General features: G+C 44.8%; 1 protein-coding gene across 1 annotated transcript in view; it reads left to right on the top strand.

Annotated features, from left to right (window-relative positions):
- Positions 1-8403: 8403 nt before the first annotated feature.
- The window catches only part of NCKAP5L (NCK associated protein 5 like), a 48624-nt gene continuing 40733 nt past the window's right edge, over positions 8404-16294 (top strand). The window contains exon 1 of the mRNA XM_063119773.1: positions 8404-8470. The gene's annotated coding sequence lies outside the window, so the exon portion shown is untranslated. The remainder of the gene's footprint in view (positions 8471-16294) is intronic.

The following is a 16294-nucleotide window of genomic DNA, read 5'->3' as shown; positions in this document are numbered from 1 at the left end:
GGTTGAAACTTTGGAATGTGGGGGGCAGGGGGGGACACTCACCAATCACTTAATGAGCTATTGATCTGGAGCGAAACAGGAAGGTTTTTCTTCGTGGTCTCTGTGCATCACACATATGGGCTATTCGCCTACGCGGAGCCTTAATCCGGGAACCTTCCAAAGCTAAAGTCATTTGAGCGGGAATCCCTCCCACCGTCCCACTGCGCATGTCTACCGGGGTTCCCGCCTAGTCCCTTCAGTTCTTTTTCGACCGCCGTCCTAGGTGCCTCGGGGGAATCTTCCGCTCGTTTCAGAGCAAACTTCTTGAAAGATAAAGTAACTAGAGTTGGTTTTTTCTAGTTTTTTTTTTCCTTTCTTTGTAGCGTAATTTTTTTAAAAAATTGTTATAATAACTTAGTTGTAGTTAGTTGCGTCCACGAGGCACGTAAAGGCGCCTTTCCGTAACTGCGTTAAATGAGGAAATAAACTCCCCCACCCACCCACGGACGGTCGTTCTCTTTGTCTCTTCTGCCTGGGTGAAGCGCACGTGGTTGAATCTTGCCACCACCATCACTTAATGAGCTATGGATCTGGAGTGAAACAGGAAGGATCTCTTCTATATTTCTATAAGTTGGTTTGCGTTTGGTTTGCATATGATTTTTTGAAATGGTCAGAAGACTTATTCAATAAAGGTATTCATTCATATGTAAACATGCATCCTCAAGCTCTTGAAAGCAAGTTTGCCAGATGATAACCTGCTGCCCTCCAGGTGTTTGAGATTACAAGTCCCAGCATTCCTGACCATGGGACATACTGACTTGCAGTGATGGAAATTGTAGTCCAACACCTTTGGAGGGCACCAGGTTGGGGAAGGGCTGCTCTAAACAAAAAAAAAGAGAAGTAGGTGGTCCTAAGTTCATCAGTTTTCCACAACCTCTCAGTCACCTCTGCATATTATATTCTCCATTCTGTCCTCATGGTTTAACTGCTTTGGGAGAATGAGAATTTCACTGGCACTTTCTGCCTCCTTAGGGAGGATGTGGTGTTAAGGCTTGTGAACCTTAACTCCCAATTTTCCTGCTTTTTGGTGCTTGGTTGAAAATTAGGTTTTTTGGTTAATGAATTTCATGGCTTTGTGTAATGGATGACCAGATACTATACAGCTGACAACCAAGCCAGCATCAGCTAGGACGTTTCACCACGTTGAAATCCAATATAAAATCAAAGCTAGTGCTATTTATTTATTTATTTCATTTCATTTCATTTCATTTCATTTCTATACTGCCCAATAGCCGAAGCTCTCTGGGCGGTTCACAAAAATTAAAAACATTCAAAGTATAAAACAACAGTATAAAACCGTAATATAAAATACAATTTAAAAGCTCAACCAGATAAAAACAGCAATGCAAAATTACAAATTTAAAACACCAAGTTAAAAATTATTTATAGACTGTTAAAATGCTGGGAGAATAAAAAGGTCTTCACCAGGCGTCTAAAAGCGTATAACGTAGGTGCCAAGCGAACTTCCTTAGGGAGCTCATTCCACAGCCGGGGTGCCACAGCAGAGAAGGCCCTCTGGGTTTTATGTGTAAAACTCATTTTCAAATTAGTGAATTAACCAAAATGCTTATATCTCCCCCATTTTTAAAAATGAAGATATGAAATTTGGCATTATGGTAGCTCTTAAGTAGGGCTTTAGGCATGCCAAGTTAGAATCAGATCGGTTCATGCCTTGATTTTTAGGATTTTTTTAAAAGTCACTTTTAAAAAAATCCTAAAAATCAAGGCATGAACTGATCTGTTTCCAACTTGGCATGGCTCAATTCTTGCACAGGCTGCATTTCCATCTCTAGATATTTATTCTTAAGACCCATTGAATTTCTTTGGTTCTTGAAAAGTAACATACTTGCTTTTAGATTTGCCAGCTTTAGCACTCTATCTGTGCTATGAATGCCTGCTCTGTCTGTCCCTATAGTTTCCTGCAAGGCCCAGCCAGGAGAGGCCAGTAAATTAAACCCAGAGGTGGAGGGTGGAATTCCATCAAGTTCATCTGAGAGCGGGTGCTGTAGAACATGAACCTTCCAGGACTGTTAAGGCTGGATTTCTGGCAGACCCAGCTAGGCAACTTTATGGCCTGTTAGTTCCTCCATTTGGTAGCCCGCAGGAGCACCTGCCTCATAAAGCAAATGGCCACATGAGAACTGTTATTATGGTCTGCTACTTTGCTTGTGTTTAGTAGTCTGTGGTCCAGACCTCTTCAGAAGGGGGAATAGTGTTATGTGGTTGGGGTCAGTCTAAATTATCTCCAGGGGTACCTTAGTGTCTCTGATAACAGAGATTGAGGATTTCCCCCCCCAACTCTGTTACCCTTGAAGTTACTAGTAAGGAAAGGAACCTCTCGTGCAAGCACTTGAGTCATTGCTGACTCCCAGATGGACGCCTGCTTTCGCTGACGTTTTCTTGGCAGACTTTGTAGTGGGGTGGTTTGCCATTGCCTTCCCCAGTCGCAGTTACCTTTCCCCCAGCTAGGTGGGTACTCATTTTACCGACCTCGGAAGGATGAAAGGCTGAGTTGACCTGAGTCGGCTGCCTGAGAACCAGCTTCCGCTAGGATCGAACTCAGGCCGTGGGCAGAGTTTCGGCTGCAGTAACTGCCACTTACCACTCTGCGCCACATGAGGGTTGTTGAAAATAGATTTTATAACGTAAGCAGGAAAACTGAATACTTGTTTTCAACTTGTTAAACCAATGAAATCATGCCACACAAGTCTTAAGGTATGAATGGTTTATAAAGAAAAGTAAATGCAAAAGAACATCAGATACAGAAGTGAAATGTGAAACATTATTATTATTATTATTATTATTATTATTATTATTATTATTATTATATTTATTTGTTTCCTGCCTTTTGCCCAATGCTGGGCCTCAAGGCGGCCTAACAAAATGAAATCATATACAGCTGAAGCTTATAAATAGAAATATACAAAAGTTAAAAGCATAATTAAATACATTTCAGTATTAAAACATTTTAAACTTTTAAAATATGTTACAATTTAAAAGTCCAAGGTATAGACAGAGATCAAGATTATTTGCCAATGGCCTGCCGGAACAAAAAGGGTTTTGCCTGCCTCCAAAAACACATCAAGAGTTAATCTAGACTGAAATGGTTAGAAAGAAAATACATGTGTACACTATGCAAAATACACTATAGCTTAACTGATTCTAAAGCTTATTAGAAAAACAGTGTGACTGGGCTGAAACCAATGTAGGCCCAGAAGCACTTTCAAGGTTTCAAAATTGAACTTAAAAACTTTCACCGGCCCAAACTAATTAAATGAAGTGTTTGAAGTTTTCAACTTTATAGCAGTATGGCCCAAACTCTTAGAAAGGAGCACTGTGTGTGTATGGGGGGCAGGGGGTGGTGGTTAAAAAGAACCTATTCCAAGGAGAGATCTGAAGACCAGGTTATCATGGATCCAGAGGAAGGCTGAAAGAGATCTCTACACCCTGCTTCACCAGTGAGCAAAAAGCAAACTGACCTTGGGAAAAGATAGCCCAAAATATTCTCAAAGCCAAAGGAAAACATGTTCCAAAGGAGAAAAGAGAACTCTTCTTATCTCAAAAGGGAGGCAAAAACCAGGCTGAGTCTGTTTCTCAGAAAGCCAGGCCTACTTATGAACTAAAGTTTCAATCCCATTCAATTCCATAGCTTCCTTGTGGTAGGGTCTGAAACCAGGCGGCTTAGTGGTTAAAGCAAAACCCAACAATCATAAGGAATAAAAGAATTCCTTATCATAGAATCATAAAAGATTTCATATGAACAAAAAGGTAAAGGAAGCATGAGCAAAAGTGCAGTCCTTATTTAAATATTTTTGCCCTACTTTTTGCAGTGTATAAAGAGGCTTACAAAAAGTTGTTAATTGTAGGATTATTGTGCTGGAAAGGAGAGGAAGCAGGCCTCCGTATTAACTCTAATAGAATGAATAAGTATTAATTAAAAATCAACCGAAGGGATTTTTTTAAAAAAGAAAAGCCATTCCACCAACTACAATGAAAGAAGAAGACCCCACCACTGGATTAATGGGTAAGGGGCTCAATGGTCCAAATTTCGTGTATATAAAAAAATCAGCCTATATCATCAGAACTATTTTGATTCAGAGAGGCTTTTTTCCCCTTTTGTACGTTAAATTGCCCTCCTTCCCTCAGTCTTTCACCAATCATCTTGAAAATTTCAGAGTATTTAAAACCAAATTTCAGCAAGATTGGTGAAACATTGTCAATTTTATTAATGTTAGAATGACACCCACCCACCCAATTATTGCTTTATAATGATAGAATGCATAATCTACTGTTCACTCTTAACTACAGGGACACATCAGTGTCCCTGTAAATTAGAGCCATGCCACAGCTTAGTCTCCCTTGAAGTTCTCACAATTTCCATGAGAACTAAAGATTTGAGGAAGAGTTTCTAAGACTGTAAAAACTGGAGGGCAATACAACTCAAATTATAGAAACTGTTATAATTATGGTTCTGGTCCTCTAGTCCAGTCCATGTTTTGACATGTATCTTGTTTTCCTTTTCTCATTTCACTCCAAGGAAGGGAAGGGATGGTTGTGCATCTCCACCCAGTATTAGGAAAATGCAATATAGCTTCAGCATAGTGTTACAGCAATACTGAGGTTCTGTGCCATGTTTCTCCTGAGAAATATATGCTGCCTGGATGGCTCAGGGGAGGGAGGCAGGCAGAGTTGCAGAAATAGGCTGGATTAGCTGAAATGTGAACATATGGAAATTTGGTTTTGGTTTTGTTTGTTTTTTGCTATAGTGACATGCATCTCTCCCAAACTGTTACATTGGGGCTACAATTGGCACTTGTTTATGGCTTTATGTCCTTCCCCCCCTAAAAGTGCTGCTTTTTCTGCTAAGGAAATGACCAAGCTGAAGCCAAAGTATTTACAAGGCTCATGTGCTTATACTGGATCTCTATTGCAGCTGTTTTACTTCTGTTTCCCTGCTAGAGATCATTTGACAAAAAAATATGCATTTGGCCATTTTCTGCTGTGTGCTTTATAAAATGCACATGATTAAAGATGTGCAAGCATTGGAAAGAAAGCCAATCACTATGTTAATTCACTAGAACTTGCCCTCCTCTCATATATGAACAGAACAAAAGGAAATGTGAACTGAAGATTTACTACTTCACTTCTGTCTTACCTTTATTTGTAGACCTGTAAGTAAAGGAGTAAAAAGTTTGCCAAGTTGAAATAAGTGGGAGTTGTGATTCAGAGACCCTCACCTTACTGCAGCTGGTCTAACTAATATTTTCAGGAAATGCTAGACTAGTCATATTCCACTGTGGGGTATATCAAAGAGTTGGCTGACAAGTGTGTGTTTCTCTTACCTACAGGTATCTTTCATAGTCAGGTTCCTTCTATTACAAGAAATGTAACATGCTTCATTTATATCTACATGCAGCTTGGTGGTTTTGCCAAGGGTTTGAAATACTCATAAAAAAACTTACTCAGGAAAACCCGTAATTTCAGGAGAACCTGAAGAAACACAATAATATTCTAACCAACTGGCAAAGTACTACAGGTCTTATAATATGGTCACCTCCGGTTTGTTTTTTAGTAGTACAAACGCAGGCCTGGCTTTCGTTATCACAAGGTCTACAAAGCTACCCTGAACCAATAGACCTTTGCATGTGGTACCAGTCTCTCATGGGAGGAGATGGGCTGTGAGGGAAGAGATAACACCCATTCTCTTAAATCCTTACTAACAAGGCTTTGCATAAGCTTTAAGAACACTGAAGGTGTGCGGGAAAGGAAAAACGATTGCAAGATTCTTAAACCTAAGTGTGGCAATGACTGACAAATCTAGTGTGTCTGACAGGAAAGATGATAGTGGATCCAAAGGATAGATAAGTGGGAGTTTGCCAATTTGGAAGGGAAAAAAAGAATAGAGGTTATAAAACTGCACCCTGTCTTTTGGTACATGTTTGTTAGGTATATCAGCTTTGCAGAGTACAGGCCTGGACAGAAGAGTATGATGGGTTATTGAAAAGCTAATAGAGTTGGAATTATTTGTAGCTTTCTCAGAGAATGGTTAGAATTGGAGTGAGGAAGTAGGTGCATAACAAGAGACCCAGTACTGTGCTCTTACTGCCTGGCTACTGCTACCTTAATTTATGGAGGGATGTGAGTGGCAAAAGCAGCTGAGCAGTTTCCTTCATAATTCTATGGGAATTACAATTGCCTCCAGCAGTTGCAGGCACATCTTGAAAACAGGAGCATATGATGAGAACCATGGGGAAGCTTGGCAAGGAGGCTGGAGAGCTTTAAGAAATAGCTTTAAGGTGGGGATGTGCCTGACAGTGAAAGACATTTAACAGGTTACTTGGTGATCTCATTGCCCTGGGCTGGGGAGCATTCAGTCATCCTTGCCCTCACTTTTATAGCTGCTGTTATTTTGCCAGCTGCTGTATTTGAATTCAACGAGCAGCGCGCTGAACCAGCCTTTGCAACTCTTCCCTTTAACCAAGGTCTGATGTGTAGGGATTAGGTGATGTTAATCTTCATACTCTAAGAACATACCTTTTTGTTCCATATATGTACATTGATGGTGCTATATAAATAAATAAATAATAATAATAATAAATAATATATGACAGGCTTTATTTTCTTTTGCAGCTAAAAATACGTGTTAAAGACCCCAACACAGCTCAGCCCTTGTTTCTCCTGGCCTCATTAAATAAGGGAGGTTAACCAGCATACTGGCATGTTCTCACTCTCAAGACTGTGCAGAGTACCTCGAGAGACTTTTGGCTGTGCTGCAGCCTTTCTTCAGAGGTAGCAATCTACTGAAGTAGCCAATAGGCCCTAACCCCACCCTCTCTCTGGGCAGGAAGGCCCCAACAGCAATGGAAATCCTTGGACCTTTTCCATGTCCTTCGCTGCACGGTACCTTTTGTGTGTGCAAAGCAGAGCTGGTCATGGTTTACAGAGTAAATTTGACACAGATGTTGAAGTTCAGAACTGTGGCCTGCACCAATGTATATTTGTGTATGTGTGTGTGTAAATTTATATCCTGCCTCAGGCCTCAGATGAGCCCTCAGAGTAGTTAACTAGACAAACACTTATTTCATTTCATTGTTTGTATCATATTAAAACAAGCAGGCCCCAAAGCATGCAAAAGACAGCAGCACTAGCCATTCCCCAAACAGCTAACATTTTTCATCTAAGGAGTGGTTGGAACAGAGTAGGTTTCATTAGCCTCCTAAGAGGCAGCACAGAACAGATCCGTTGCTTCTCCCTGAGGACAGATTTCCATTATGAGGATGCTATTACCATTGTGCTTAGCCAACCTGGCATCAAACAATGCCAGTATTGGGAGCAAGGCTCCACTAATGGAGATAAAAGGGTTGCATCCAGACTTAGTCATACTTAGAGCAGACCCATTGAAATCAATGGGTCTACGCTAAGGTCTGGATGCAATGCAGTCCAAAGAGTCTGCAAGGCTTCCTTTTGCATAGCAAAGAATTTCTTAAGCTGCACACACAGTTCTGAGGAAATCTGCAAGCCTATGTTGGGCATAGGGCATTCAAGGTACCAAGCACCAGATCTCAAGAATCAACCTCCAAGCTCTTTGTCCCACCTGACATTAAGGCTCAGAGCTCAAGCCACTTTCTACAGTGGTAATAGGTGCAGGATGGGAGGGGCGGCGGACTGTGGGCTTAAAAAGTGGTTCCACTAGGACAACCTTCACCAAAACAGGATGTTTTGGACTTCAGCTCCCATCAGCCCCAGCTAATATGGCCAATGGGAGTTGTAGTCCAAAACATCTGGAGAGCACCAGGTTGGCGAAGGCTACACCAGCCAGGGAGAAAGAGTTTCAGGAGTAGGATGGTAAACAGCCCAGGTCAACCACAGGCATTTTGAAGGAAATGGGTGGTGGTGGAGGTGGTTCAATGGGGCCATCTCTCTAGCACGCTCCATTTATGGTCAGGGGAGCCAAGGTTTTATCCTGATCTCTAGGCAGCAGGGAAGTGACCACTCTGGATGTGGAGGGAGGGGAAGAGCGATTAGGAACCGTTTGGAAAACAGAGAGCAGCCCTGTTCCTTACAGCGTGCCCAAGCCGTCCCTCTTTTTGCAAACGGTCCAAGCTCTGCTGGCGGCGGCTTCCCTAGGGCTGCTCGCACCAACGAGGCACAGAGCGAGCTGAGCAAAGCCGCTGCTAAACGAGAAACATCTGGCGCCAAGCGGGCTTGGACCAAGCACCCATTGGCTGCCGCGGGTCAGGATGAAGGGAGGAGGAGTCCCGCCGCTTTAAAGCCATGACATCACTTGCTTCTGTAGGGGCCTTAGGAGACGGGGACGAATGCGGGGAGCTTCGCTGCAGTAGCAGCCGCCCCAGGGAATGGAGTCGCGGGGCCAGGCGCTTGCGGGGCCAGCTCGGCTGGTATGACCGCGTCCTCCGCGGCGGGCGTTTGGGTGAGTCCGCCGGCGGCGCCCTTTCCTCGTTCGCGCTACGGGTGATCGATGTGTCTTTCCAGAGCCTCCCCCTCCAACTCTCGTAGGCCAATGGGGTGGGGTGGGGTGGGGTGGGGGAGAGAAATGTGGCAGGCCGGAAGGCAGCCCTTGTGCATGGCTGGCTGGGCGGAGGAGGGGAGAACGACTTGCACCCCGCGATCTCCCCCCACCCCCCAACTGCAATGAAAACCCCCGGCCCGGGATTATATGGGGCTTCAGAAAACGAAGGCCTGCGTCTTTAAATCTCTGGTCGGCGGCGGCAGACGGACTTCAACGCGTTAGTGGTGGAATCGCTTCCGCTGAAAAGCTTGGGGTGCATCTGATCCGGAGGAAACTCCTCGAACCAGCCAAGATGTATCATGGGGAAGGGAGGGGGAGACTGAGCTGAGCCCCGACCGATCACGTTTGGACGGTGTTTTATAGTGCGATCCTTGGCAGGCCTACTCGAAAGTAAATCCCATTGAACCCTTACGCCTAGGTAAAACTGGGTTTTAAGGAGCCTGCTCCGAATTCCCAACACTTCACGATTTCGTGCCGAGAGTGTACAAGAGACAGCCCCAGCTCCAATATACAGGCAAAAGGGGGTGGGAAGAGGGCATATCTGGTTACTCTGGTAGATTCCTTGATGGTTTGCAGATCGGCAGAGATTTCCGACGGCCAGTTGTTTAACAAGAGCAGCAGCAAAACGACTCTTTCCCCACCGCCCTGAATTCTGTTGCTGAAACGAAAGGGAGCTTGCTTGGAGTAGCAGGGGTGGATTTGTGTGTGAAAGCAAGAACTGCGAGCCCCGTTCAGTCCTGGTACTCAAAAACAAATCCCTGGGCTCGGAATTCTTTCATTTTGTGTGTGTCTTTTGCAGCAGGCTCTGGTTTGGGGAATCGCGGGGGGTTTCAATAAAAAAGAAAGAAAGTAGATCCTTGAAGCTTGAAGTCCGTTCGCCTTTGACTGTTTCCTCTGCAAAGGCATCTTTGCCAGGGCTCTTTTCGGAAATCCCCGGAACCAAAGCAGTGTCCTGCGTTTAGCTGGGGTTTTTTGTTTTTTGTTTTTGTCCCGTGTAAGATTACGCATTAAAAAACGAAAAATAAAATAAAAAATAATAAAACAAAACAAAACACCGAACTCTCACTCCAAAAATCTCAAAACAAACCCCTCCATGGGAGTTTCTTTTGACCAGACAAGGGCAAAGCGAAATCCTGCAGCAGCAGCAGCTCGCAAAACTGGCATGGCAACATCTAAGGCAGCTACCTTATGAAGTGTGTGTACTTGGGGAGTAATTCCCAGTGAGTTCAGTCGGGTATACTTCTGAGTAAGCGTGTATAGAATCTGGTAGTGCTAACCACTGTTTGTCCTATGTAGAGTAGACCCATTGAAATGAATGAGATTGAGGTTAGTCCTGGTTAACTTAAGTCCCATTCATTTCAGTAGGTCTACTCTACGGAGGACTAACATTGGCTACTACCCCTGGTATACACACTGATTGGGGAAGAAGCCTTATTGCATGTGGAGGAACTCCTGAGTAAACAGGTGGAAACCCAAATCCACTACAGCTCTCCGCCACAAGCCCTTCGTGTTCACAGATTACCGATCCAGTATCTGCCCCGTTGCCTCCTTTCCAGTCCTAAACTCTACAAGTTATGCATGCATGAACTGACAGATTCCCCTCCCCCCTATCTCTTTTTTGCTTTGTAAATGTCTTCTGCGAGTTAGTTTGGCCATAGGATCAGGGGTACACTTAGTCAGACAGCCTACACTGTTAAAAAACGCCCAGCAGTGTTTACTTTTCCTAAACACTGCATTGGAACAGGGAGGAGCATCTGCCCTTTTACAGCTATTCTGCAGGCCTGCCTGAAATAATCAGCTGGCAGCCTAGAACAAGGGGGAGGGGGTGCTGCTGTACTCTTTCACCTTGCCAAGATCATTCCATGCTGCACGCCTTGGTTTTCTCCATCTGTGAAATGGCCGTAATCTAAGGGGGAGATGGGATCCTCACTCTGTAGAGAGGTAGGTTGAATTAATGGCTCTGGCCTATGGTTGCCGTCTTTCAGCAGGCATAATTTATGCAAGTCATTTGGCAGGATACCTCAAAAACAGTATAAAGTACCTTGTGGCAATTTAAAGATTGGCGGATTTATCATGGTGCAAGCTTTTGTGGACTAGAGCCAACTCCATCAGGTGCATGAAGCGTTATCCTCTGTTGGCAGATGTGTATATATGTTAGGTATGTTCTGTTATGGATACTGGCATAATTCACCCCATGTATTGAGTATAAAAGAGGAGAGTCCTAAATCAGTAGGTTGTGGCAGCTGGTGTTTTGGGGAGTCTTGGGAAAAGTCTGGACTCAGTGACCTCTAGGGACAAGGGCCATACAGGAGACCCCCTGGTTTATGTTGAGGTTTGTATATACAGAGAGAGAGAGAGAGAGAGAGAGAGAGAGAGAGAGAGAGAAATTGGGAGGGAATTTTAATGGCCCTGAAATGTAAAAGGTTCACGTATTCACACAGCATATAGTTTATGGAATTTGCTGCCACAGGATGTAGTGATGGCCACCAATATGGATGGCTTTAAAAGAAGATTGGATAAATTCTTGGAGGAGAAGGCTATCAATGGCTAGTGGTTTTGATGGCTATGTGCTACCTCCGGTATCAGGAGTAGTAAGCCTATATATACCAGTTGATGGAGAACGTGGGCAGGAGGGTGCTACGGCACTCATGACCCGCTTGCGGGTCCCTGCTCAACAGCTGGTCGGCCACTGCATGAACAGAGTGCTGGACTAGATGGACCCTTGGTCTGATCCAGCAGGGCTGTTGTTATGTTCTTATTTTATTGCCGTAAGCCGCCTTGGGAGGGCTTCTGCCCTGAAAGATGGTCAAATAAATACATATTTGGACAATAAAAATATACCTTAACATGTGAGCAGGGCTTTGCAGTGTAGCACCACCCACTAATGTCACACCCAGGTAGTGACTGCTCCCCACACATACAGTGCCAAAGACTGCAGAGAAGGTGCCTAAGCAGGAACAGCTGCACACATTTAGGCCTCTATACAATCCACAGCCGTGTGCTATTGATTGCCTCTAGTATCCTGGAGGACACAGAACAGCATGTGTGCCCATGCACACACAAGGCTTTTAATAGGAAGGGATCGTTGCCTAAAAGGGGAGCGATTAGAAATGATGAGGGGAGCCAAGCAAGTGATCTTTGACAACAGCGGGGAGGAATCTACCAGGATAGACTTAAAAAAAACTCTGTGTATTTCTTGTACTTGTGTGTAAAGGAGATGTTCAACAGGTGTCCCCTCGGGAGAACTTGTGCCTGTTGAAACTTCTCCCTTCCTGCATTTGCTGTGGGGATGGGAGAGTGGGAAATGGCTCGCACAGCACCTGATCATGTCATATGACATGGGAGAGATGACATAGTAAGTCTTGGGGGCATGTTCTGAGGAGTCCAGCTCTTGTATTTCGCTCAACCTGCCTATTTGAGCAGGGGCATTGAATCGTGTTATGGGGGACAGTGGGGGTCTCAAGAGCTCTGGACTCTTTCTCAAGCTCTGGGGGAAGGGGAGGTCTGTGAGTGGCTCTTGGCTTTTCCCAGCCAGAAAGCGGCTGCATCCTCAGCTGCTGAATCCACTGCCTTAAGCCGTGACCTCCTTTTGTCTCTGACATCTGTCGGTGGCTGAAGTCGCTTCCATCTATTCCCCATCCTGAGTGGGGGCTGGGGCTTGGGAGGCCGCTGCTGTGCAGCAAGAGGAGGGCTTAGCAGCATACTCAGGCTCCTCGTTCCGTCAGATGTCCCCAACCCAGCACCTTCCAGATGTGTTGGATTACAGCTCCCACCACTCCCAGTCACTGCTGTCTGAGGATGTTGGGAAGTGTATTCAAACATATGTGAAGAGTGCCAGGCTGGAGAAAGAGGCTAGATTAGGGGATGGCAGGAGAGAAGGGGGACACTCTCCTCCTCTCATAATGCTAGGACCCAGGGTCATCCCATGAAGCTGGTTGGTGGAATTCGTTAACTGTGAAATTCGTTGCCCCAAGTTTTAGTGATGGTCATCGATTTGGATGGTTTTAAAAAGGGGTTGTGTAAATTCCTGGAGGAGAAGGCTAAGGATACTAGTCCTGATGGCAACATGTTACCTCCAGTATCAGAGGCAGTATTATTATTATTATTATTATTATTATTATTATTATTTGCATTTTTATACCGCCCAACAGCCAAAGCTACCTGGGCGGTTCACAAAAACTAAAACCATTCAAAGTATAAAACAAACAGTATAAAAACATGATATAAAATCATGTAGGCCTATGTACACCAGTATCTGGGGAACATGGGTGGAGGGATGCTGTTGCATCCATGTCCTGCCTGTAGCTTTCCTTTGGGCCTCTATGTGAACAAAATGCTGGACTAGATGGACCCTCGGTCTGATTCCTCAGGGCTCGTATGTTCAACCTGCCTTGTCATCCCACTTTTAGTCCTTTCTGTTCTGACCACAGGGGCCATCGCACCAAGATATAACAGCCACCCCACCCAAGCCTTCCAAATGCACACGCTGCAGTACCTACATCACAAACGGAGCAGCTTCTTTATCGCTTTTCATCTATAAAATAATGTTTACAGATCTTTACAACAACCAACAAAGGTTGTCTGCCTCTCATTTCCATTTTACAGCTGGCCATCCCTACAGGCAACAGAATGAGGCCTGATCTAATATAGTGATGTGTGGTATCACTGGCCCATCTCTCTTCCTGCTGTGCTAGATTGCTATTGCCTTGGAAGTCATGCGTGTTTGTTTTGACAGAAAGGAGGAGTTGTCTAAATGGTGTCTGCATGCCCATGTGTGGGCACACACAATCTGATGTGGTGCAGTTCATTCTGCCATCTTGGGACTTTGCTGTGTAGGATTCTTTGGCTGAGCAGAAAATCTGAGCATTTCAACCCCTGAACCCTCCCTGTTCACTCTCAGTTACTTAGATACATCCAATGCAGTAATTATTTACTGTATACAAGTGAAAAGCCTGGCTCAGCCTGGGAGGGTGGGGTGGGGTGGCGTTTGCCTTTGATTTTGAAATCTACTCCCTGCCTCCCAATTGAACTGCGCTAGACAGGTTACATAGAGAAAGGTGTGTAATATATTTGTGGTGGAATGGAAACGGATGGATTCTTGGAGACAGTCCTATGCACACTTACTTAGAGGTAAATCACATTGAACTTAGTGGGACTTCCAGAATTGCGTTTGATGTTTGTTAGTGTCTATTCAGGCAGTGAAGTCAGAATTCTTGGCAATTGTGTAAGGGTAAAAAATGATCCATGCTTGGAGAAGACCACTCATTCTGTTTCTCCAAGAGTTGCTGATTAGAAGGAAGTGAACCTGGAGCAGAGACTCAGGCAGAGATGCAACAGATGCCACCTCTACAGCTGTGTCATTCTTCTGTGTTTCTGCATTTGGAGCATTTCAATTGCGCAGTCATACCTGATGCAATCGAATTATCAAATCCAGGCAGAGGCTGATTCAAAGGAAGCAAAACCTAGCGTACAGACCCATAGGCAATTTTCTCCATGGGTAGATACTTTGCAGTCATTTCTGCTCTGACAACAGGGGCAGTTGCATCAAGATTATGTATATACAACATCCACCCCTCCCCAGCCTTCCAAATGCACACACTGCAGTACCTACATCACAAGGTACTCCCTGAAAGTGTTGATTTATTTAATTCCTTCCTTGTGGCATGCAATTTGGGAACTGCTGGTCTAGATCACGTTAAGGCTGGGTAACTGGTTCCGCCTTGCAGCTAGAATTTAAGCTGGGTGTTGGTCTGGCCAGAGTTGCTTTTGAGGCCTGCCTGTGAAGCTGTGAGCTGTTTGTGAGATGTTCACGGCGGCGCCCTCCAAACCACTCCTGTCTTGCGGCCACGTTGCAACCGGTTGGGCTGAGTTTGCATATTGACTCTCTCCTAGATGACAGAAGCCAGGATGGGAGAGAGAGGGAGCGACCCTACATCCCCTCTGGTTAGGTCACTGGGACTTGGGCACCCTGCTTCCTTCCCAGCTCCCTAGTCCTGATACCCTCTGAAGTTGTTGGTTGGCGTTGTTGGTTGGCGTGGGGGGGGGGCACTTTCCTTTCATGCCATTGTTCTGTGCACAATTGCTGGCTTTCCTTTTCCTCGCAGACAGCATCTCACTTCCCCAGGTCTGTGGTTGATGTGGTGCCATTTCCTGCCGGAGCTGCAGGATTGGATAGGGGAAAGGGGGTGGCTGGGAAATGTTAGAACAACAAGGGCTCAAGAGACCAAAACTCCGGAGCACACTTAACCAAAGCCTGCGGAGGGAGTGCTGGAACTACTGTGGGAGCAAGGCCTTCAGCTCCACACACCAAAGTTGGCAATAGGGAGAGGAGCAATATTTCATAAGAACGTAAGAAGAGCCCTGATGCTGGATCAGACCAGGGGTCCATCTAGTCCTGCACTCTGTTCACACAGTGGCCAACCAGCCATTGGCTAGGGATGAACAAACAGGACAGCACCCTCCCACCCATGTTCCCCAGCAGCTGGTGCACACAGGCTTATTGCCTCGAATACTGGAGATAGCACACAACCATCAGGGCTAGTAGCCATGGATAGCCTTTGCCTCCAGGAATTTATCCAACCCCCTTTTAAAGCCATCCAAATTGGTGGCCATCACTACATCTTGTGGTAGTGAGTTCCAGAACTTAACTGTGTGCTGTGTGAAGTCCTTCCTTTTATTTGTCCTGGATCTCCCACCAATCAGCTTCATGGGATGACCTTGGGTTCTAGTATTTTGAGAGAGGGAGAAAAATGTCTCCCTATTTCTAACAAGAGTGCACCCACGGTGCAAGCCCTCGCTGCTTCACAATACAGAATAGCCTTCCCCAACCTGGAGCCCTCCAGATATTTTGGGCCACACAACTCCCAGCATTGGCCATGCAGGCTAGGGCTGATGGGCGTTGAAGTCTGAAACACCTGGAGGGTTCGAGGTTGGAGAAGGCTGATATAGGGCAGCACAGTACTTATCTAAGTAGTTAACCTAATGATTATTCCAAGTCCACACAGTGTGATACTTTATTAGGGCAACTCAAAGATCACAAAAAAGGTGTAAGCTTTTGAGATCTCCAGATCTCTTCATCAGGCCAGATATTACAAAAAGCAAATTGATGTAGGGGCGGGGCGGTGGACGGAAGGCTGACTTAGGATGCTGTTGTCAGCATGTCTGCATAGTCAGAGTCATAAGAGGATACGCAGGTGGCTTTGCAGACACTTAGATTGGGCTCTGCCAGGTGATGGGATGGTTTCAGTGTCCCCAGGAAAGCCTTGGGCAATTGCAATTTCTTCATTTTTGAAAATATAAAATCCTGCTGTTACCGCAAAACTACCTCCATCCAGGGTGAACCAGACAGGTTTCTTGATTAGGGGAGAACAGAAATACAGATCAGTTAGGCAGTTCTTATAGTAACAAAGCTAGAGATAAATTTAGAATCTGTGCAAAGTTAAAGAGAGAGAGAGAGAGAGAATAAACACCTTCAGAATAATTATTGTTCATAATTAAAAATTACTGTGAATTGTTACAGCTGCTTGAGAAAACTCCACTTTAAAAAAAGATGACTTAAATTTAGATGCATACTTCACTTTATTTTCAGGCTTTCTTCCAAGCATGTAAATTGATTTCAGTACTCTAATGTAGCATCTGGTTGCTGTTTTTTTTTTTTAAATATATATTACAGTGATGTGTGGTGTACTGTACAATTGTGTGAACTTTTATGTCATGTTGCGTTTG

This window comes from Elgaria multicarinata, chromosome 3 (assembly GCF_023053635.1).
Source record: "Elgaria multicarinata webbii isolate HBS135686 ecotype San Diego chromosome 3, rElgMul1.1.pri, whole genome shotgun sequence".
NCBI classification, from domain to species: domain Eukaryota; kingdom Metazoa; phylum Chordata; class Lepidosauria; order Squamata; family Anguidae; genus Elgaria; species Elgaria multicarinata.
Note: the sequence above shows the minus strand (reverse complement) of the source record. Positions and strands in the feature narration are given on the sequence as shown.